Raw genomic sequence first — 16,957 nt, 5'->3', positions numbered from 1 at the left:
GAAAATGATTCACTAATGGATCATCAGAGCTACTGTAATCAAGAAATACAGAAATGATATATTTCTATGAGAATCCTGATTCCTCTATGTGTCCCCAGTAGTCCTTCATTTGTTTGGTAAGGCATTTCTTATACCTGTAATGGTTCCACTTGAAGTCACTCAGTAGATATGTAAATGCTTTGGGGGATAATATAATAATATTGAGGCTGCTGAGACCACCTTGAAATGACATGCCTAGCTGGTACTTTCTTTCCCAAATCCTTCTATGGAATTTCATTTGATTTTCACACCGACTTTTTAAGGGAATCAGTGCAGATAGATGTATCCTCCTTTTACAGAGAAGTTGAGGCACTGAAGGATTAAAGGGTCTAATGGAGAGCACCCTGGCTATTCTGGGGGCTCTAGTTCATCAGCTGTGAAGCAGCGGGATGGTTTATGTCACTCATGTTTTAGTCTAGAACGGAGAGATGCGGCTTGGGTGGAATCTGTCCCAGCACTCTACATATTGGGGCACTTGAACATCATAGTCTAATGCAATCACCACAAAACAAAGCCCCTTGGGGCTTAGAACCATGAGTCTAAGCCTTTACTATACTCCTTTCTTCTAGTCAAGAAGAAAGGAGTATATCTTGGGTGTGGTTTTCATATTCTTCACCTACTAGTTTCCAAACTGTTCAGTTCTGGAACTCCCATGCTAGTTAGCCAGTTCATCTTGTAGCCTCACTTTCCTTGTTCCTAAAATGAGAGCTGTAAGGTAACAGATCCACAGCAGAGGTTTCCAAATTTGGCCAATTAAAAGAAAAATCTGGAGAGTATTTTATTTGAAGAAGGGGGAAAAAAAGACTGTAAGTTGATACATGTTCATCATGTAAAAGATTTAAGCAAACAGAGAAGCATAAATAAGATAAGTGGTTGCCAATGAACCCGTAACTGTTGACGGCAGTGCTACAAAACTATCCTGAAACAGGTGGCCACCATCAAGGACTCCTCTGCTCCTGACGAATGTTTTGCAGATGTGACTCTGGATATCAGGCAGACCCATGAGATGGGGCCCAGCAATTCATGTTTTATAGAATGTCTCTCGTGAGGCATCCTGTCTCCCGGGAACGGTATTTAGGAACTGGGGGAATAGATGCTTCTTAAGCATGCTTCCTGTGGAAATCGGTAGTCACTTATCAACAGGGATCTGTTCTGAGATGCAGCATTTTGTGATGCATTCATTACTATTATTTTTTTAATATTTAGTTGTCAATAGATCTTTATTTTATTTATTTGTATGTGGTGCTGAGAATCAAACTCAGTGCCTCACACACGCTAGGTAAGCACTCTACCACTGAGCTACAACCCCAGCTCCATGACACACTCATTCTTATAAGAATACCAGAGAGTGTACATAAACTAACTATATGGCTCTGCTATAACTATGCAGTATAATCTATGGGACCCCATTGTATCTGTGGTCCGTTGTTGATAAAATGTTGCTATGTGTGCAGTACCTCTGTCTGGGAGAACTGTTCGGGCACAAGGTGCTACCTATGTTCCTCAGGGCTGGAACTGACACAATTGGGGAGACAGGGAATTGACCCCACAGTGAGTAGGAATGGAAGAAGGAGTCAGGGTTGCCCTGCAGTGGCTCTGTGCCTGACCCCATTCTTACATCCTTCCCCTCAGAGACAACCTGCACACGAGAGGGTGGGTGTGTGGGTGAGGAGACCCAGGAGACATCTGGACTCTGTCCACTGGAGCAGCTAGCTTTGGTCTCAGGAAGGCAGAGCCTGGAAATATGGAAGGCTAAGCCGAATATCTGGGGGCGGGGGGGGGGGTCCCCACAGAATAGGGAAAACAAGGGAGGAGGGAGGGTCTCAATAAAGGCAGCCCAAAGACTGAAAATTCTGGTGTGATTCCTCAGTCCTATATATGAGAGAAGACACTAAGTCTAGATTTCTAGAACATTCCTTAAGATTCATTCCATGTGAACATGTCTTTTATATTCCACTACCTCTCTCTGGGGAAGATAGGACTAAGATGGTAGAGACAAACAAGAAAGAAGAAAGAAAGAAAGAAAAGTGGCAGTAGCATATCTGGTCACACTGGAAGGATCCCATCACGAGGAATTAATAAATAAATGGGGTTTGGATTGGTTGGTGCCAGTCTCCCGGGAGTTTAATTAGCGTAAATCAGTCTCCAAGCAGCTGATAACCTCAGGCATATAGACAGAATTGGATATCTGGACCTCTGTGGCCACCCTGAAGCCACAGCTGGCTGTGTGACAGGGGCTTGACCAAGGTCAATAGCATACTATTAGGAGACAGTGGTCAGGACTGGGGGCTCTGGAATAGTTAAAGAGAGTGGCTTAGGTACAGTGCCTACCCCTCCTCACCACGGCCGTCCTATGCCACAGGACTTTAATTAACAAATATCTATAAATTTTTTTACAGAGATAGAAGGGAGCAGAGGCACTCGCCTGTAATATCAGTAACTCAGGAGGCTGAGACAGAAGGATCCCAAGTTTGAGGCCAGGCTGAAAAACTTAGTGAGACCCTAGCTCAAGATAAAATAAAAAGGGCTGGGGATGTAGCTCAGTGGTAGAGTGCCCCTGCTTCAATCCCCAGTACTTGCAAAATAACAAAAACAAAACCCAAAAAAACCTTACAAAGATATACAACTTGCATCATCATCTAAGAATACACTTATCAAAATACACTTTGGGAAAGAAAAACGCCACCTGCAGTGCTCCTCAGTGCAGAACATCCACCACACACGTGTCCAGGGATCCAGGGATCGGATGGTAATCCTGTCTTCCTCCAGTCTGAAGCTGACGGAGGTACTTGGCTGCAGACAGGCAGCTGTTCCGGCTGTGCACAGCTCACCTGGTTCACACCTGCCCCAGAGCTCAGGAAATGGCTCCTCCAAGGCTTCAGCTGCAGTGGCTTCCCAGGGAATGTATGTCACACCAGGAGACACGTGCTACTCTGCTACCCCACCCTTCACCTTGGCACTCTCTCCCAGGGGCTGAGCTTCCACCCAGTTAATTTCCCAACCTGGCAGTAACTGTGAGTTCCAAACGAAGCAGGTGAAGTTGTCTTTGGGGGTTTTCTCAATTTTCCCCTCCTGGGACAAGTCTTCCCCTAACCAAGTATTAGAATAGTTAAGCTATTACTTACAACTAAGACTTATGAACATTTAGGAAGTGAATTTGGAAAGCACAGGCCTTTATTTGGGGGTTGTTACAGTCTACAGCCTGGCTAATCTGAATTTGTTAGAAAAGCAGAAATCTCAAGCCCCACCCCAGGTCTACTGTACAAGAACCTGAATTTTATTAAAATCCCCAGGTGATTCACAGGCCAGAACATACCACAATATCCTGGGTGATTTTTTTTTTTCCTCCTGGCAAATGAATATCTGAGTACTAATAGCCTTTAAGGTCAGGGAGTCTGTTTCTTTGTTACTATTTTGTACCATAAAGTTCTCTAGCGATCTGGTAGAGGCTCAAAATAGTATTTTAAAATGCATAAGTTAAATAGAATTACAAGGAAAACCAATTAGGCTGAAATATGATATCCTAAATATTTTAAATGTTTAATATTGTAACCTACGTGTGCTTCTTTGTTAACACATTAAATTGGAAGATCTAGCAACATGTTTTCTAGCTGGCATGTTTTCAGAGTAGTAATGAGCAAGTATGAGGTTAGGAGACAAATGCCACAAATCACATGCATCATTTTCTTCTGGCCACAAAGAGCGACTGCTAATACCATTGTACTTTGTTGCCTACATCAACAGCTGAAGAAAACACTAAAATTGAACTAGAGTGACAATAAACATTATGTTTTCTTCACATCCCAGTTCACGGCCCCCTAAAATCTCTTAATAGAATCTATAATAAAAGGAAGAGATGCTTAAAGATTTTATGTAAGAGGAATGAAAAGAATGTTGTGCCCTGTCTCTTGGTCTAATCTTAATTTGAGCATGAACTGATCAAATCACTTCCTTCTCCGATTACTCCCTCTCTTACCTTGTCAGCTTGTGTCACCCAGCATCCGCACAAGATCCTCACACAGATGAGCACTTGGATGTGTAACAAGTACTGGGGATCAAACTCTTCAGGTGGGATTCTAAATATTTCTGAAATAGACCTGTCACACTGCACTCTGAATACCTTTGCCCAGGGAAACTAAAATCCTCCCGTTTTTGTAAGGAAGTTGCCCTCTCCATCCGCATAGGTGCTTCTTCTCAAACGTGACTTTAATAATCACTGACACCGAGTGCTGAATTGTCTCCCTGTTCTGCCCAGCGCCTGGAGCAGGCTCCCTGCCTTTTGGATCAAAAGCACCTTTCCTGGGTAGTTTCCGTGTCAAGAGAAAGCAAAACTTCCCACCGCCTTGTCAACTGTGGTCTTCAAAATCATATTCATTTCCAGGGAAAGCCAAAATGGATTTGTCTCTGGGTTTCAGAATTGTCCACCCGAGGCATCTTCATGGCTCTGAAGCTATTTTTCCCCTCCTGGTCATTAAGGTACCATGAAAACAAAATGAACTGGGCACACCACCTTTGGGGGTTCGTCTGACCCTCGGCATGGACTCTCACAGGATAGCTGCTACTATACAAGGAGGCATTTCTGTAACAACAACAAATCACGCCAGTGTGTCTGAACCAGGTGTTTACAAAGAAAAGAACTACAAATGGAGACATGTGGCTTTACACAAAAATGTCCCAGCTATGTCCAGATCCATGAAAGTATCATGAAATAGCCAGCCATAGCCCTTGCACTTTCCTAATAAGTACGTATGTGCACATATTCACGAAAGCACACGTGCACAGCATGATAGCATTCACACTCACATTTTCCTCACCTAAGTTTGCTCACCAGAAAAGTAGATTTCTAACCGTCATGGTCCGAACATCGTCTCATTATTTAGTTGCATTATCTTTATCTAGTTCTGCACCTACCACGATTCCAGGGCTAATAACCCGTGATGATTTGATTTTGGTTGTTAAGTTGACTGGATTGAGGGATGCTCAGAGAATTGGTAGAGCATACTCTTGGTGTGTCGCAGAGGACGTATCTAGAGAAGACTGGTGTATGTGTAAGGAAATTAAGACAAGAAGATTGCCCTGGATGTGGGCGGCACCATTCAATGGGCTGGAGCCTCAGACAGGGCAAAAACGTGGAAGAAGGGGGACTTTTGCTCCAGCTTGCATACCCCTCCTGGAGCTTCTTTTACCATCAACATCAGATTCGGGTTCTCCAGCCTTCGCACATGGACTTGCACCAGTGGCTCTCTGGGGACTTTTGGGCCTTGGGTCTCAGATGAGGGTTTCATCACTGGCTTCTCTATTTCTTGTTTTGAGGCTTCTGGCTTTTTGGATTGCAGGCTCTTTGGCCTGCAGACAGTCATGGTGGGATTTTTTCAGCCTCTGATGGTATGAGTCAATCTAATAAACCCCCTCATACATTTTCAATTGGTTCTGATTAATACATAACCTAAGATGTGGTCATAAGGTGGAAGCAGAGGAAACCTCACAGATTTCAGAATCAGCCTGTGAGTAAAAAGAACCTATCGCAGCAAATCACATCACAGTAAAATTGGCACCGTTTTATTTACTGTCACTGGCTTAGAAAGGTGACTATTTGCAAGCTTTGGTATCTCTGCTTTGAGATTACTTCTAGAGTGGATAAAGAACCCACAGAGGGGAGAAAAAAAAACCACTGGAACTAGCAGATTCTCTTCCTATTCTGAAATCCCAACGGCAACAAATGTAATTAATTAAGCCACCAGAACACTGTAGAGCTGACTGGTATTTCTCGGCTCACTTTTAAGATGCAATGTTACATTTTTGCTACCCTAACAAATTCATTAAGCGTGTCTAATGTCTTGGTATCATGAAAGCAGCAGGATTTCCACCAAAGTCTGGTCAGGGTCGTGGGATCCCAATATAATCCTCATGCACCAAGATCTCCCCAAGTAAGTTCCTGAGCTTCAGTGTTCTTGGACTCCTTTGAGGGATAAACTGAAGTCAAGCAAGTTCTAGCTTGTAAACGGATTGTGCAAATGGCTTAGCGTTACAAATCCAAACTGCATCCTTTATTTCTACTACCTTCTTTCCTGCAGCACTTAGAGGTAATTTTCTGTTTCCCCTCCAGGTCTTTATTGCTCCCCTGCCAAAACTATTTTTCTCTGTTACAATAAATACCTGTGATGTTTTCTGAAGCCAGCAGCTTACCGCCAACAGTCCACGGGCTATCCCACAGGCAGCAGTTGGGGAACTTGTCTAAGTGTTGCAAGCAGAAAGTGAAGGTGGAATTTGGCAAGTTGCAAGTCAAAGGGGGAGGTGTCTTGGGAGGCCGGCCTCCTCTGGCTGAGGGAGTCGGCCAGCAGGGAAAAATATGAACACTTTGGCCAAAGAGGCAGAAATAGGAGCAAAAGGCATGAGTGAAAGGTTGCTGTCCCATTATGAGCACCGCATGGGACTCCTGAGCTCAAAGGAAGGCCAAGGGTGCAGCATTCGAATTCCCTCTTGCTCCCCTCTGGCTTGGCTCCCCATTCTTGTTCTGATTTACATAGGAATTCTAACTTGTTCTCTGCAGGGCCACTCTTTGGGGAGGCTGGGAGGAGTTTCTCTAAGTTTTTGTTGTAAGGGCAAGTCTTGCAAAATTAGAACACAAGACCACTCGCTCTCTTTAAAAGGAGCAGCCTGCAAACCTGCAAACCCATGGTTTGAGGCATCTCGCTGAAATGGAGGCTTATCACCAAGTGGATTCTCCAGGCCTCCCCATGCCTCCCTCAGAGCCTCCGTTCTGCCAATTTCCAACTTGGTTTCTCCTTCTAATTTGGAAAGAAAACGATTGTGAAATTAGAAAGGTAAAATGATGGTCCAACTGCATCTGGCTTTCAGCCTGTCTGATAGCCTCCAAATCATGAAATTATAAAATGTATGGACTATGGGTTGAGCCTTCTTTTTTAGCAAATGAGTCACTCTTGGTCCCTCTAAGTGCTGTTCCACTGGCACATGAAAAATACAGGTGACCTGATTCTTCAGGAACAGATCATGATATGGAGGGCAGACCCAGACTCCCAGGTCACCCACTTCCATGGCCTGACTTGTTCGTTGCACAGGGACTTTGTATTTAAACAGAGACTGGGAGCTCACACCATGCCCTACCTGGGCTACCTGTGGAGTCACAGCGTGGCCTTACAGCCAGGCACTCCTGGGTTTAACAAACCTTTGCAGGAGGCAGCAAAGCCAACAGAAGACCTTATGGTGGCACACGCTCCATCTCTTCCTCCTGTGCTACACAGAGCAGATACCACGTCAAGATGACATCTAGTTCTCCAACCACTGATGCAGGAGTAGACCTATGCTTCTCCATCCCCACTGCAGGAAATGTATAGAGAGCATGTCTGGAAGTGGGAGAATGTGTTATCTAAAGAAGTCCTTAAGGGGGCGTGACTTGTGTGGGAACACAAAACCTGGCAAAACACTGCCCTGCTAGCCGCTGGCTGTGAAATTATTGATTCCCCTTCAAGGACATGTTGAGGGTTTTCTCTAAGTCAGAATCATAGGCTATTCCTTTCCTCTAGATTTACACACTTTTGCACATACAATATGCACATCTAGTTGGGTATTTTATTCCATTCACTGCCATAAAAAAACTTGACTAATAGATGTCAGACTCTACCCCTGTTCAACAGCCAGAGGGAAGGGGCAGATGCTCCTGCTTTAAGCCAAACACTTAGCCCTCCCAAGGCTGTGAAGGTGAGCTGGCTCATGGGGATTGTGCATGGCTGGCACTCCAGGGGTTGGACTCTTACTGCCTGGTGTTTCTGTGTCTTTACCCAACCTGGCTGCCCGGCGAGGAAGTGAAAGGGCTCCTCATTACCCTGAGACACTGGGAAGTTCTAGGGCTCTGGCATATGCACCGGTCAACTCTCGGAGAAAGCTGTCACTGCTGTTCTACTCAAGGTCTTCTGGGAACCCAAGCTGACCCTTTGCCCCAGAGCCTGCCCTACTGAGCCTGGCCACACAGCAACACTACCTCTTGGGTGAACTCAGTGAATTCCTTCATAAGCTCCAGCTCAGAGTCCTCACCTCCCCTCACTTGGGGAGTCCAGCCTCAGTCTGGTCGGCTTCCAGTTGAGTTTCAGCAGTTACGCAAATTAGGTTTCTGACTGTGTCTGAAATTCCAGTGCATACAGGAACAGCAGGTTGCTTAATCTCTAAATTCAGAGCCAACCCCTTTGCTAAATACAGACCAGGCACTGCCTGGCTCTCATGGTAGGTTAAAGGACCCACCCTCCCGCGCTGACAACCCGACTCCTCAACAGTACGGGTGCCATCTTGTTGTTCAGGCTTTACCTCCCACAAGGCGCCATACTACTCCTATCTTCATCCTTCCTCCCTTGTTTTCCACCATCAAGTTAAGCCCCTCCCTCCCCCTTCTCTACTGACTGCATCCAATTTCCAAACACAGGAGGATAGATGGCTAAAATGTCCTGGAGAAAATAATTTAGCTTCAGCCACTTTATTCTCCTTTTCCAATGACAGCTTCCTTGTGAGAAGCTTTCCCAACTTTCTGCAATGGACAATAAGCTCCTTACACAAGTCAGCTCTATATCCAGGCCTGCAGTTTTGACACAAGTTAAACATGAACAAGGTCACCAGATTTTCCTCTTCCCTTATTGGAAATGACATTAACAATGAAATACTGTGCTGGATAGAGAACTATGTTCAGGGGTAAGGTTGGCAGACTTGCAGTAAGCTTTCTTAGAGAGCCATAAAGAAACTTTGTTTTAAATACAAGAAAATATGATATTCAGTTAACATTCTGTCCTTTTTTTTTTTTTTTTTTACAGAAAATACCTTTTCAAAGTGACAACACCAATCACTCAGAGATTGTGGAAGTCCATTCAGTCCATCGAGAAACAGGGAAGTGAGTGATTTTTGTGTCATGTTAGCAGAGTTTTATTCTCCACTGGGTTCCTTCAGTGGGGCATATGGTTGGTGTCATGTGGGTTCACAAATCAGGGGACAGGGTGAAAATCTACCACAGGCGCACACTTCATCTGATACCTCTTCACCACTGTTTGAACACTGAAGAAAAATGTCAACATTCTGACTTCCAAACCTAACCTTTTGGAGGTAATAGTGCCATTCAGTACAGACAAGAAACCAAAAGCAGTTCCCCAAACCACAGTCTATTCAAACTGCTGGGCACCTTATGAGCTGTGTTGACCCACTGTTCACACTACTCACGGCAAACATTTTTTTTTTCTAAAAGGTCAGATGGTCAATAATAGTTTGGGCTTCATAGACCACAGATGCCTCTATCTTATATTCTGTCTTGTTTCTTCAGCTTTTTAAAAAGCAAAACACATTCTTAGCTCCTGGGCGATACAAAACAGTCTGGGTTAGGTTGGATTTGATCTTGGGCCAGTTTGCTGACCTCTGTTTCCAGAATGGACCTTGAAAAGGATCCTGTCTCCCAGTTCAGCTTAATTCACTGCAGACAGCGGTGATCTTCGTCTCCCATCTTCAGCTCAGTCTGAAGATGGGAGACGAAGGGTGGACAGGTGGACAGTAGGCAAGAGCAAGGGTGTGACACAGAAGTTTAGCTGTGGAATGCTAAACAGAGGAAAGAAATCATACAGAAGAAAAGACAGCAGTCAGGTAGCTTGCCTTGACTGTGCACAGCCATTCTCCAGCCTTCCTGTCCTAAAGTGCAAAGCCCCAAGAGCTAGCCATTGCAGGACAAGGGTGATAACTGGCCAGTAAGCAGGAACCCAAATTCCCACATCTGCATGCACAGACACAGCCCTAAGGCTAACTCCTCAAAGAGCTCAAATCAAAGAGTTTTATATTCAGGATGCAATATTCTAACTAAAACACAGTTCTCCACCTACCTCTGAATTCCCCCTCCCCGGAACACACCATTTCCAACCTTCTCCCCATCAGCTCAATTCTGTAGTGCTCTGACCATGTCAGTGGAGGGGGGAAGCATGTCAAATTACCCCAACGCCTGGGAGAAGTCAGTTGGAAATGGTTCTGAACCTCAGGCTAAGATGGTCTTTATTCTGTTCTGCTTCTCTTATCACAAACGCCAAGCCTTGACACAGAAAGCGTGCTCTGAGACTCAGCTACAATCACCGGAGCTATGAGTTGGTTTTTAAATTATCCTTGTATATGGCTGCAACCATGGTCTTCCCCGATTATTCTCTGCTGCTGAGCGCAATTACATCACTGTGACAATTTCCAACCCATTCCGTGACACATATTCAGGATCCACACCGTATTTTCTCCCTACTTTTCAATTCCCTGACTTGGAGACTGGACAGAGGCTGCCTACCTTAATGGAGAAAACATTAGTGCATTTGGGCTTCACTGTGGATCCCAGTCAATTGCTGTACATTTCACAGCTGCTAGACATCCACCTCTTTTCATACAAGAGCTGTCAAAAATTAGCAAGCCCCTCATTGGCTCTGAAATATGAAAATGTAGCAAATAATCAAGTCAGAAAATCAGTTTCTGGTCAATTCTCTTCAAAGTATTTGTTCTAAAACAGAATGTCTACGGTTCATTTATCATCTGCCAACTTAAAAATTGCTTTTAACTAAAATTCTGCATGATTTTCTGTGTTTTTCTTTTTAAAGCAACCCTTAGAATATAAAACTGACATTTGGTTATCAAATTAGTGGCTGAGAAAAACTCTTGTTCAGGCAGATATCAGCACAATGCAGGCTACGTCTGTTTCTTATGTCAATATTATCTGCTCATTTTTCCATACACTTATTTTTTTTTTTAAAATAAACTTTCTGAAGGCAAAAGTTGTGTTTAGAGAGAAGATACGATTCTCTGTGCTGCGCATGTCTCTCCTACCTGCTTCATGAGCTGATCGGGTGAATGTCCTCCGCTGGGCTTCCGTAGCCACTTACATAGGACACACTCCAAAGTTTGTTAGGTTTTCTTTCCCTTCTCCATTCAGTTTCTTTAAAGTAGTGGGTTATTGACTATCAACAAAAACGTGAGCCATGCCAGTGTGTGTTCCGATTTCCTGCCAGCGCCCCATGCTCTGCTGGGCTTAGAACAGATTTTCTCTCTCTCCTCCCGTTTCACCTCCCGAGCTCCAGAGCCCCACCCACCCTCAGCCCTCAGATCATTTTTCATTTATGAGTGCATCCAGCTACTCTGTGCATGTAAGAGAATGAGCCAATCCTTGCTCTGCCAGCCTACTGGATCTGTGCTGCTAAAAACAGCTTTAATTTTCTGGGAGTACAGAGGAAAATGAGACCCTGGCAGAAGTCACCCATGACCTCCTCCTACAGGTATCTGCAAATCAGCTCTTCCATCAGCAAAGGACATGCACCTTGGCAATAGAAGCACAACAGCTTTGTAATACAGGTACAGGCCAGGAGGTGGACTGAAGAGTTCGGGCATGAGACAACTAAAAATATACCAAAGTGTATATTTCTCATATACTAAAAAGGCAAAGCCAGGACAATGCCAAGAAACTTTCCACCCAGTGACCTGACACTTCACATTGAATTCAAAATATTTCACACCTATTAACGGGCCAAATTTTTTTTTTCCTATTGCATTCAAATGGGTACAAGAATGGAGTGTTTATTTTGTAATAAATTCATTGGTGAATAAGAGCTACTTGTCGCCATGACACCAAATCTACAACTTTTCAAATCCAACTGAGCTCCCATCTTCTATTACAGACCATTACCAGCAAAACCAGAGATGACCCGTCAACGCGGGAGAACACTTAATCCTACCACAACATCAACAATTACAAAGATGATTTGGTTTCTGCACGACATTATCAAGAAGCAGACACCGTTAAAAATAATTCCAATGTACATTTGGGAGGGACAAAAGAGGCACCAACACCTTCTCCTTATTGCAGCCATTCTCAGGTCATGCTTGCAGAAAAATCAGGACTCCCAGATTTCTGTCTTTTTAAATCTCTCCATTTATTTTGGAATTTTATCCGATATAGACTTTTCTTCTGTGAACTCTATATTGTCATATCCTAGCTCCAATCATCCCCAAATTATTTTATTTTTTTATTTATTAAAAGACTGATAGATTGGTAGCTGGACTCGTTTTGGTTTTTTGGTGGTTGTTATTAGATGGTGACCGTATCTCCTAAGAAGAAACTTATACATTTTCGCATATGCTCTAAATGGGTTCCCTTCATCCCGACACCCCAACGCAACATCTTTGGAAGAAAATTTAAAAAGAAAGAAGGAAAGAAAGAAAACAGGTGATTTATGTTTTATGGGGGAGACAGGGAAGACACAGAGGCATAGCATATGTGGTAGAGCAAGAGCGAACTGAAAGGAAGATGAGCACCTAGACTCCAACCACGCAGGGAACCCCAGATCCATTTGAATTTTCACATGCTGTGCCAGAGGCTTCCTGGGACTTCCCTTCCTGTTTCAGGAGGCAGTGGACTCTGCTCTGAGTTAAAGGCAAGGAGAATGCAATCCCAGCCGCTCTGGAGGCTGAGGCAGGAGGATGGCGAGTTCAAACCCAGCCTCAGCAATGGCGAGGTGCTAAGCAACTCAGTGAGAACCTGTCTTCAAATAAAATACAAAATAGGGCTGGGGATGTGGCTCAGTGGTTGAGTGCCCCTGAGTTCAATCCCTGGGACCCCCATCCCCCCCCAAAAAAAAGAAGGCAAGAGAAGGAAGTCTGCTTTTTTTTTTTTTTTTTTTTTTTTAAGAAGAAGGGGCAAAGTGAGGGTTAAATTTTCTTGGCTCATGACCAAACTGCAGTCCTAGCAAGAGGTAAAATCTGCCTATAGAATATTCTCTTCAGTGTTAGTGTGACATCTGCCAAAATTCTATGGTAAAACCAGTTATTCTACCTGTCTTTGTCCTGTTTTCTCAAACAAAGGGTGGATAATACAGAACATAAATTTTTGCTTTAAGGGGAACTGCTGCTGTCTACCCACATTAGCCACGTAGCACATACCAGAATGCAGGAAGTACAAAAGCCATCTCTCCACCTGAGGTTTCTGGGGAGTTTCTGGAAAGCTGTCCATGGTAGCAGTTAGGAGCTCTGCCCTCTGATTGTCCCCCTTGGTCACCAGGCACAGCAGACCACAGCGTGCACCTCTCTGAGCTGGGAAGGGCCGAGTGGTACACTTAGTTCTACCTCCCATTGTCGGGATGTGGAAACAAGGCTCCAAGAGAGATGAGGAATCTTGCCAAGGTCACAGGGCATATCAGTGAAGTATTGAAGTTAGAGTCGTGTTCTAACTTGCCTGCTAAGGCCAGTACCAGTTGGATGAGATGTGAATCTTGTAGACAAGAGCTATGGGCAGGAGCTCAGTTATGGCTCTCCAGCTGGTTCCAAAGCCCAGCCTAGGGATACACCTAAGACTCTCCTAACAGCAAAAGCAGAACAGTAACGTGGGGAGTGTGAGGAGGGCAGGTGGCTGAGGAGCGATTCCAGCAGTCCCTAGCCGGGAAGGGGGATGGACTAAATCACCAAAGCCAATGGACACTCTTGGGTGTATGCACAAGAACTGAGAGCAGGAACACAAAGGCCTTTACACACCCATGTTGACAGCAGCATTATTCAGAAAGTCAAAAGGTGGCAGCAACCCAGGTTTCCATTGATGGATGAGTGAATAAACAAAATGTGGTATAAACATACGACGGAATATTATTCAGCTGTAAAAAGGAAGGGAATTTGGATACATGCTACAACATGGATGAACCCTGAACAGACATGCTAAGATGATATGCCAGTTGCAAAGGGACAAGTGTGGCATTATTGCACTCATGTGAAGAACTTAGTCAAATTCATAGAGATGGCAAGTAGAACAGTGGTTGCCAGCAGCGGAGGTGTGGGTGGGGTTACTAGGTATAGAGTTTCAGTTTTGAAAGAGGAAAAAGGTTCTGGAGAAGGACGGTGGTGGCATTCACATTGCTGTGCCAACCACAACACTGTATACTTTAAAACAGTCAAAATGCTGATTTTTACAGTATGTATATTATTTTCTAAAAAGCCAATGGAACTTGGATTTTCTTTATAATTTTCCCTCGGCTACCTCGATGGCTATCGTGCTTCTCATTATCAAAGTTGCAAAATGTAAAGGCTATCACACGCCATTAAATAAAACTCCTAAGTGACCTTGGAAATAAGAGGAAGCACGAAGGTTTCCCCCTTCCGGTTCCTCATGCCCCACTCCACACACAGTCACAGTCATGAAAGCAAACAGGGTGCTTAGTGTGTGTTCCTGTTCTGTGACGGGAGATGATAGTGTCAATGCTGACGGGGAACACCCTGTGGATTTTGCAAGCTAGGAGAGCCCTGGCCAGCCACTGCAGAGAGTTCACGAGCACCTCCAAGAAAGCTGTGGCCTGCCTCTCTCCTCCACCAAGTCCCCTTAGAGCTTGCAAGGCCACTCGCCTCGCAGCTCTGGCAGCATATGCTGAGGTCAGAGTATTTTTTGGTATTTAATCGTACACAGATCTGTCTCTTAGCTGTCAAATCTGCCCCATTAGGCCATAAGCCCTGGGGGACAGAGGTACCTCCAGCTCTCTGACCAGCTCTTCTCAGCCTCCTTCCCCCTGCCAGGCCAGGCAGGGATGTGGATGGGCACCTGCTTCTCCCCCTCACTCTCTCTCTCCTATTCTCTGGGTGATTCCCTCTACTTCCATGGCTATAATAACCATGTCAGAGCCCCCAATCCTCAGTCACCATCCTTCTTCTGAGCTTCAGACACAGACCTCTGCCTACCCCCTACCCGGATTCAGATGGATGTCTGCAGACACCTCAAACTCAGCATGCCTTGAAATGAAGCCAATCATGCTCTCCCTGGAACACGTTCTTCCTCGGGGACTTCCTCTTCCCATGAATGCCAGTCCTTAGTCACCCAGGCACAAATGAGTCTTCCTCGACTCCTCCCTCCCTAGAAGTTCAGGTCTTGTCGACTCTCGCACCTTTCCCCTCCCCTGTTGATTTCAGGCCTTTGATTCCTAACTGTTCTCACTTCCTCAGCTGTCTACCCTGCACACCGAGGTTTCCCATGGCAAATACAGAAAATCTGCTTCAAGTGCTCAAGTGCTAGTCTAGCACTGTCTAGCAATGTCTCCTTGCCCCTAAAGACAGAGCCTAAGCATCCCTGGATGGTCCTAAGACCATTCTTGGTCCAGTCCCAGTGCCCCCACCAAAAAAAACCCACTGCACACACTTACATGGTTGCTGCTCTTCTTCATGTATCTGCTTTTACATGAACCAGAGATCCTTACTGAAAAGTTCTGACCCCACAGCAGACACTTGCAACATTTGCAGACATTTTTAGTTGTCAAAATGGGGATGGGTGGGGGTGGGGATTTGCCGCTAGCATCTAGTGGCAGAGGCCAGAGATGCTGTAAACACTCCTGCACAAGACAGGGCCCCACGACCAAGAATCATCGATAGTAGGCACCAGATGGGTTCTTAGAATGCCACAGTATACTGTATTTATAATTACCACGACTGCTTCCTGCTCTAGAGGCTGCAAGCATAGATGTTGGGAGGGTGCAAAAAATTATATGAATGGGAGGAAAGGTAAAGCAAAGCAATAGGGGGATGTTGGGTAATGGAGTAGAATGCCCTTTCCAAAGCATTCAGCCTCAAGACTCTAAAAACACTGAGCTCAATCACGCAGCAAGAGGCCTGGTTTATAGCTTGTACGGGGCTCCTGGGCAAGGGTTGGGGATTGTTTTCCTCTCTGGCGCACACTTTATTGGAAGTACCGGATCAATATTTATTGAAAAGTCCTCTCTTATATTTCCCTTCAGAGCCCAGCAGACTCCTAAGTTCTAGTAAATAAATGGAAAAAATAGGATGAAACCCTCTTCATCTCAGACCCTTAATACAGTTTTGCTGTCCTTTTGAATCTTCTTCTCTAGGTCTCTTTCTCTGTAATTTTTCTAGTGACCCTTAATCTAGTTTTTCTAAAAATACATCCCATAAAATATCATTCTGGGGAGATCCTCTATGGAAAAAGGACTCCATGGTCAAATAAGTCCCTTCCACTGCTGTGTCCAGGTCGGACTGTATCGGAGTTCCCACCCTAGACTTTTTCATAGTGTAATTTATTAATATTTGTGGAACAAGTACTTTGAGGACTTTGAAATATACTTTGAAGCATTCTCCTTGGCTGTTCTGATTTATTCTCCCTTTGCTACAGAGTGCTCTCAGTTTAAACTTCCATTTGTGTGCAAAAAAGTACCCGCTCTCTCCCTGTCCCTCAGTCCCCACCCCTCCACCAGGGACCTCTTCTCTCCTCATCTGTACTCATCCGCCTGTCTCTCCTCCTCACAGAGGCATTTTGAAATGGCTCAGTTAACCTCAGAAAGGAGCCATCTTGGCTAAAGATGGAGGGAGCAGAGAGGGTCCTCTTGGGAAAGGGCATGTGGCCAAACAGAAGAAGTATAATCAGGGTACCCCAAGGGGCTGGGACAGATGTGTCTGTAGGGCCATCAGTCACCTCCAGCCAACTTTTCAGAATGAAGTTCCATTAACGAGGATTAGGTCAATTTCATTTAAAAAGCATATTTCTTCCAGACATAGATGAAGCAAAGGATCCATCACTTTTGGGAAAAGAAAGTCTAACTTCAGCGGGGCAGACAGTCCACAGGTCCTCTGAATACCTGCCTGCTGCAGTCCACAGAGAAAGCTGGACTGGTCCAGCCTGTGTCTCCTTGGTCCCTGGAGAAGGACAGACTGCTTCGACCTACCAGTTGGTCATCTCAGTTACCAGATAGCCACTCGGTCCCCACTTCCCAGCCTGGCTTGTCAGTCCAGTTAATCCTTTGAATTGGGGGTAGTTTTTTTTTTTTTCCTTCACAGACATAGAGACAGTTTGGGTTATAGAAAATCAATCCAGCTCTATCAAGACTTGAATGTACTCTCAGAAATCCTGCCATACACCTGACGGCCCCCAGGGACA

The 16,957-nt window shown here is 44.9% G+C and overlaps 1 protein-coding gene across 12 annotated transcripts in view; it reads right to left on the bottom strand.

The window, feature by feature from the left end:
- Positions 1-16,957, bottom strand: part of Pdzd2 (PDZ domain containing 2) — a 354,997-nt gene that overhangs the window by 130,572 nt on the left and 207,468 nt on the right. The window contains exon 1 of one of the 12 annotated variants that reach the window (XM_078017063.1): positions 10,876-11,092. The exons of the other annotated variants lie outside the window; for them this stretch is intronic. The gene's annotated coding sequence lies outside the window, so the exon portion shown is untranslated. Of the gene's footprint in view, positions 1-10,875; positions 11,093-16,957 lie in introns of those variants that run through there. 12 annotated transcript variants of the gene reach the window in all.

This window comes from Ictidomys tridecemlineatus, chromosome 1 (assembly GCF_052094955.1).
Source record: "Ictidomys tridecemlineatus isolate mIctTri1 chromosome 1, mIctTri1.hap1, whole genome shotgun sequence".
Taxonomy (NCBI): Eukaryota; Metazoa; Chordata; class Mammalia; order Rodentia; family Sciuridae; genus Ictidomys; species Ictidomys tridecemlineatus.
The sequence above is the reverse complement of the archived record's forward strand: the minus strand, read 5'-3'. Positions and strand labels throughout refer to the sequence as shown.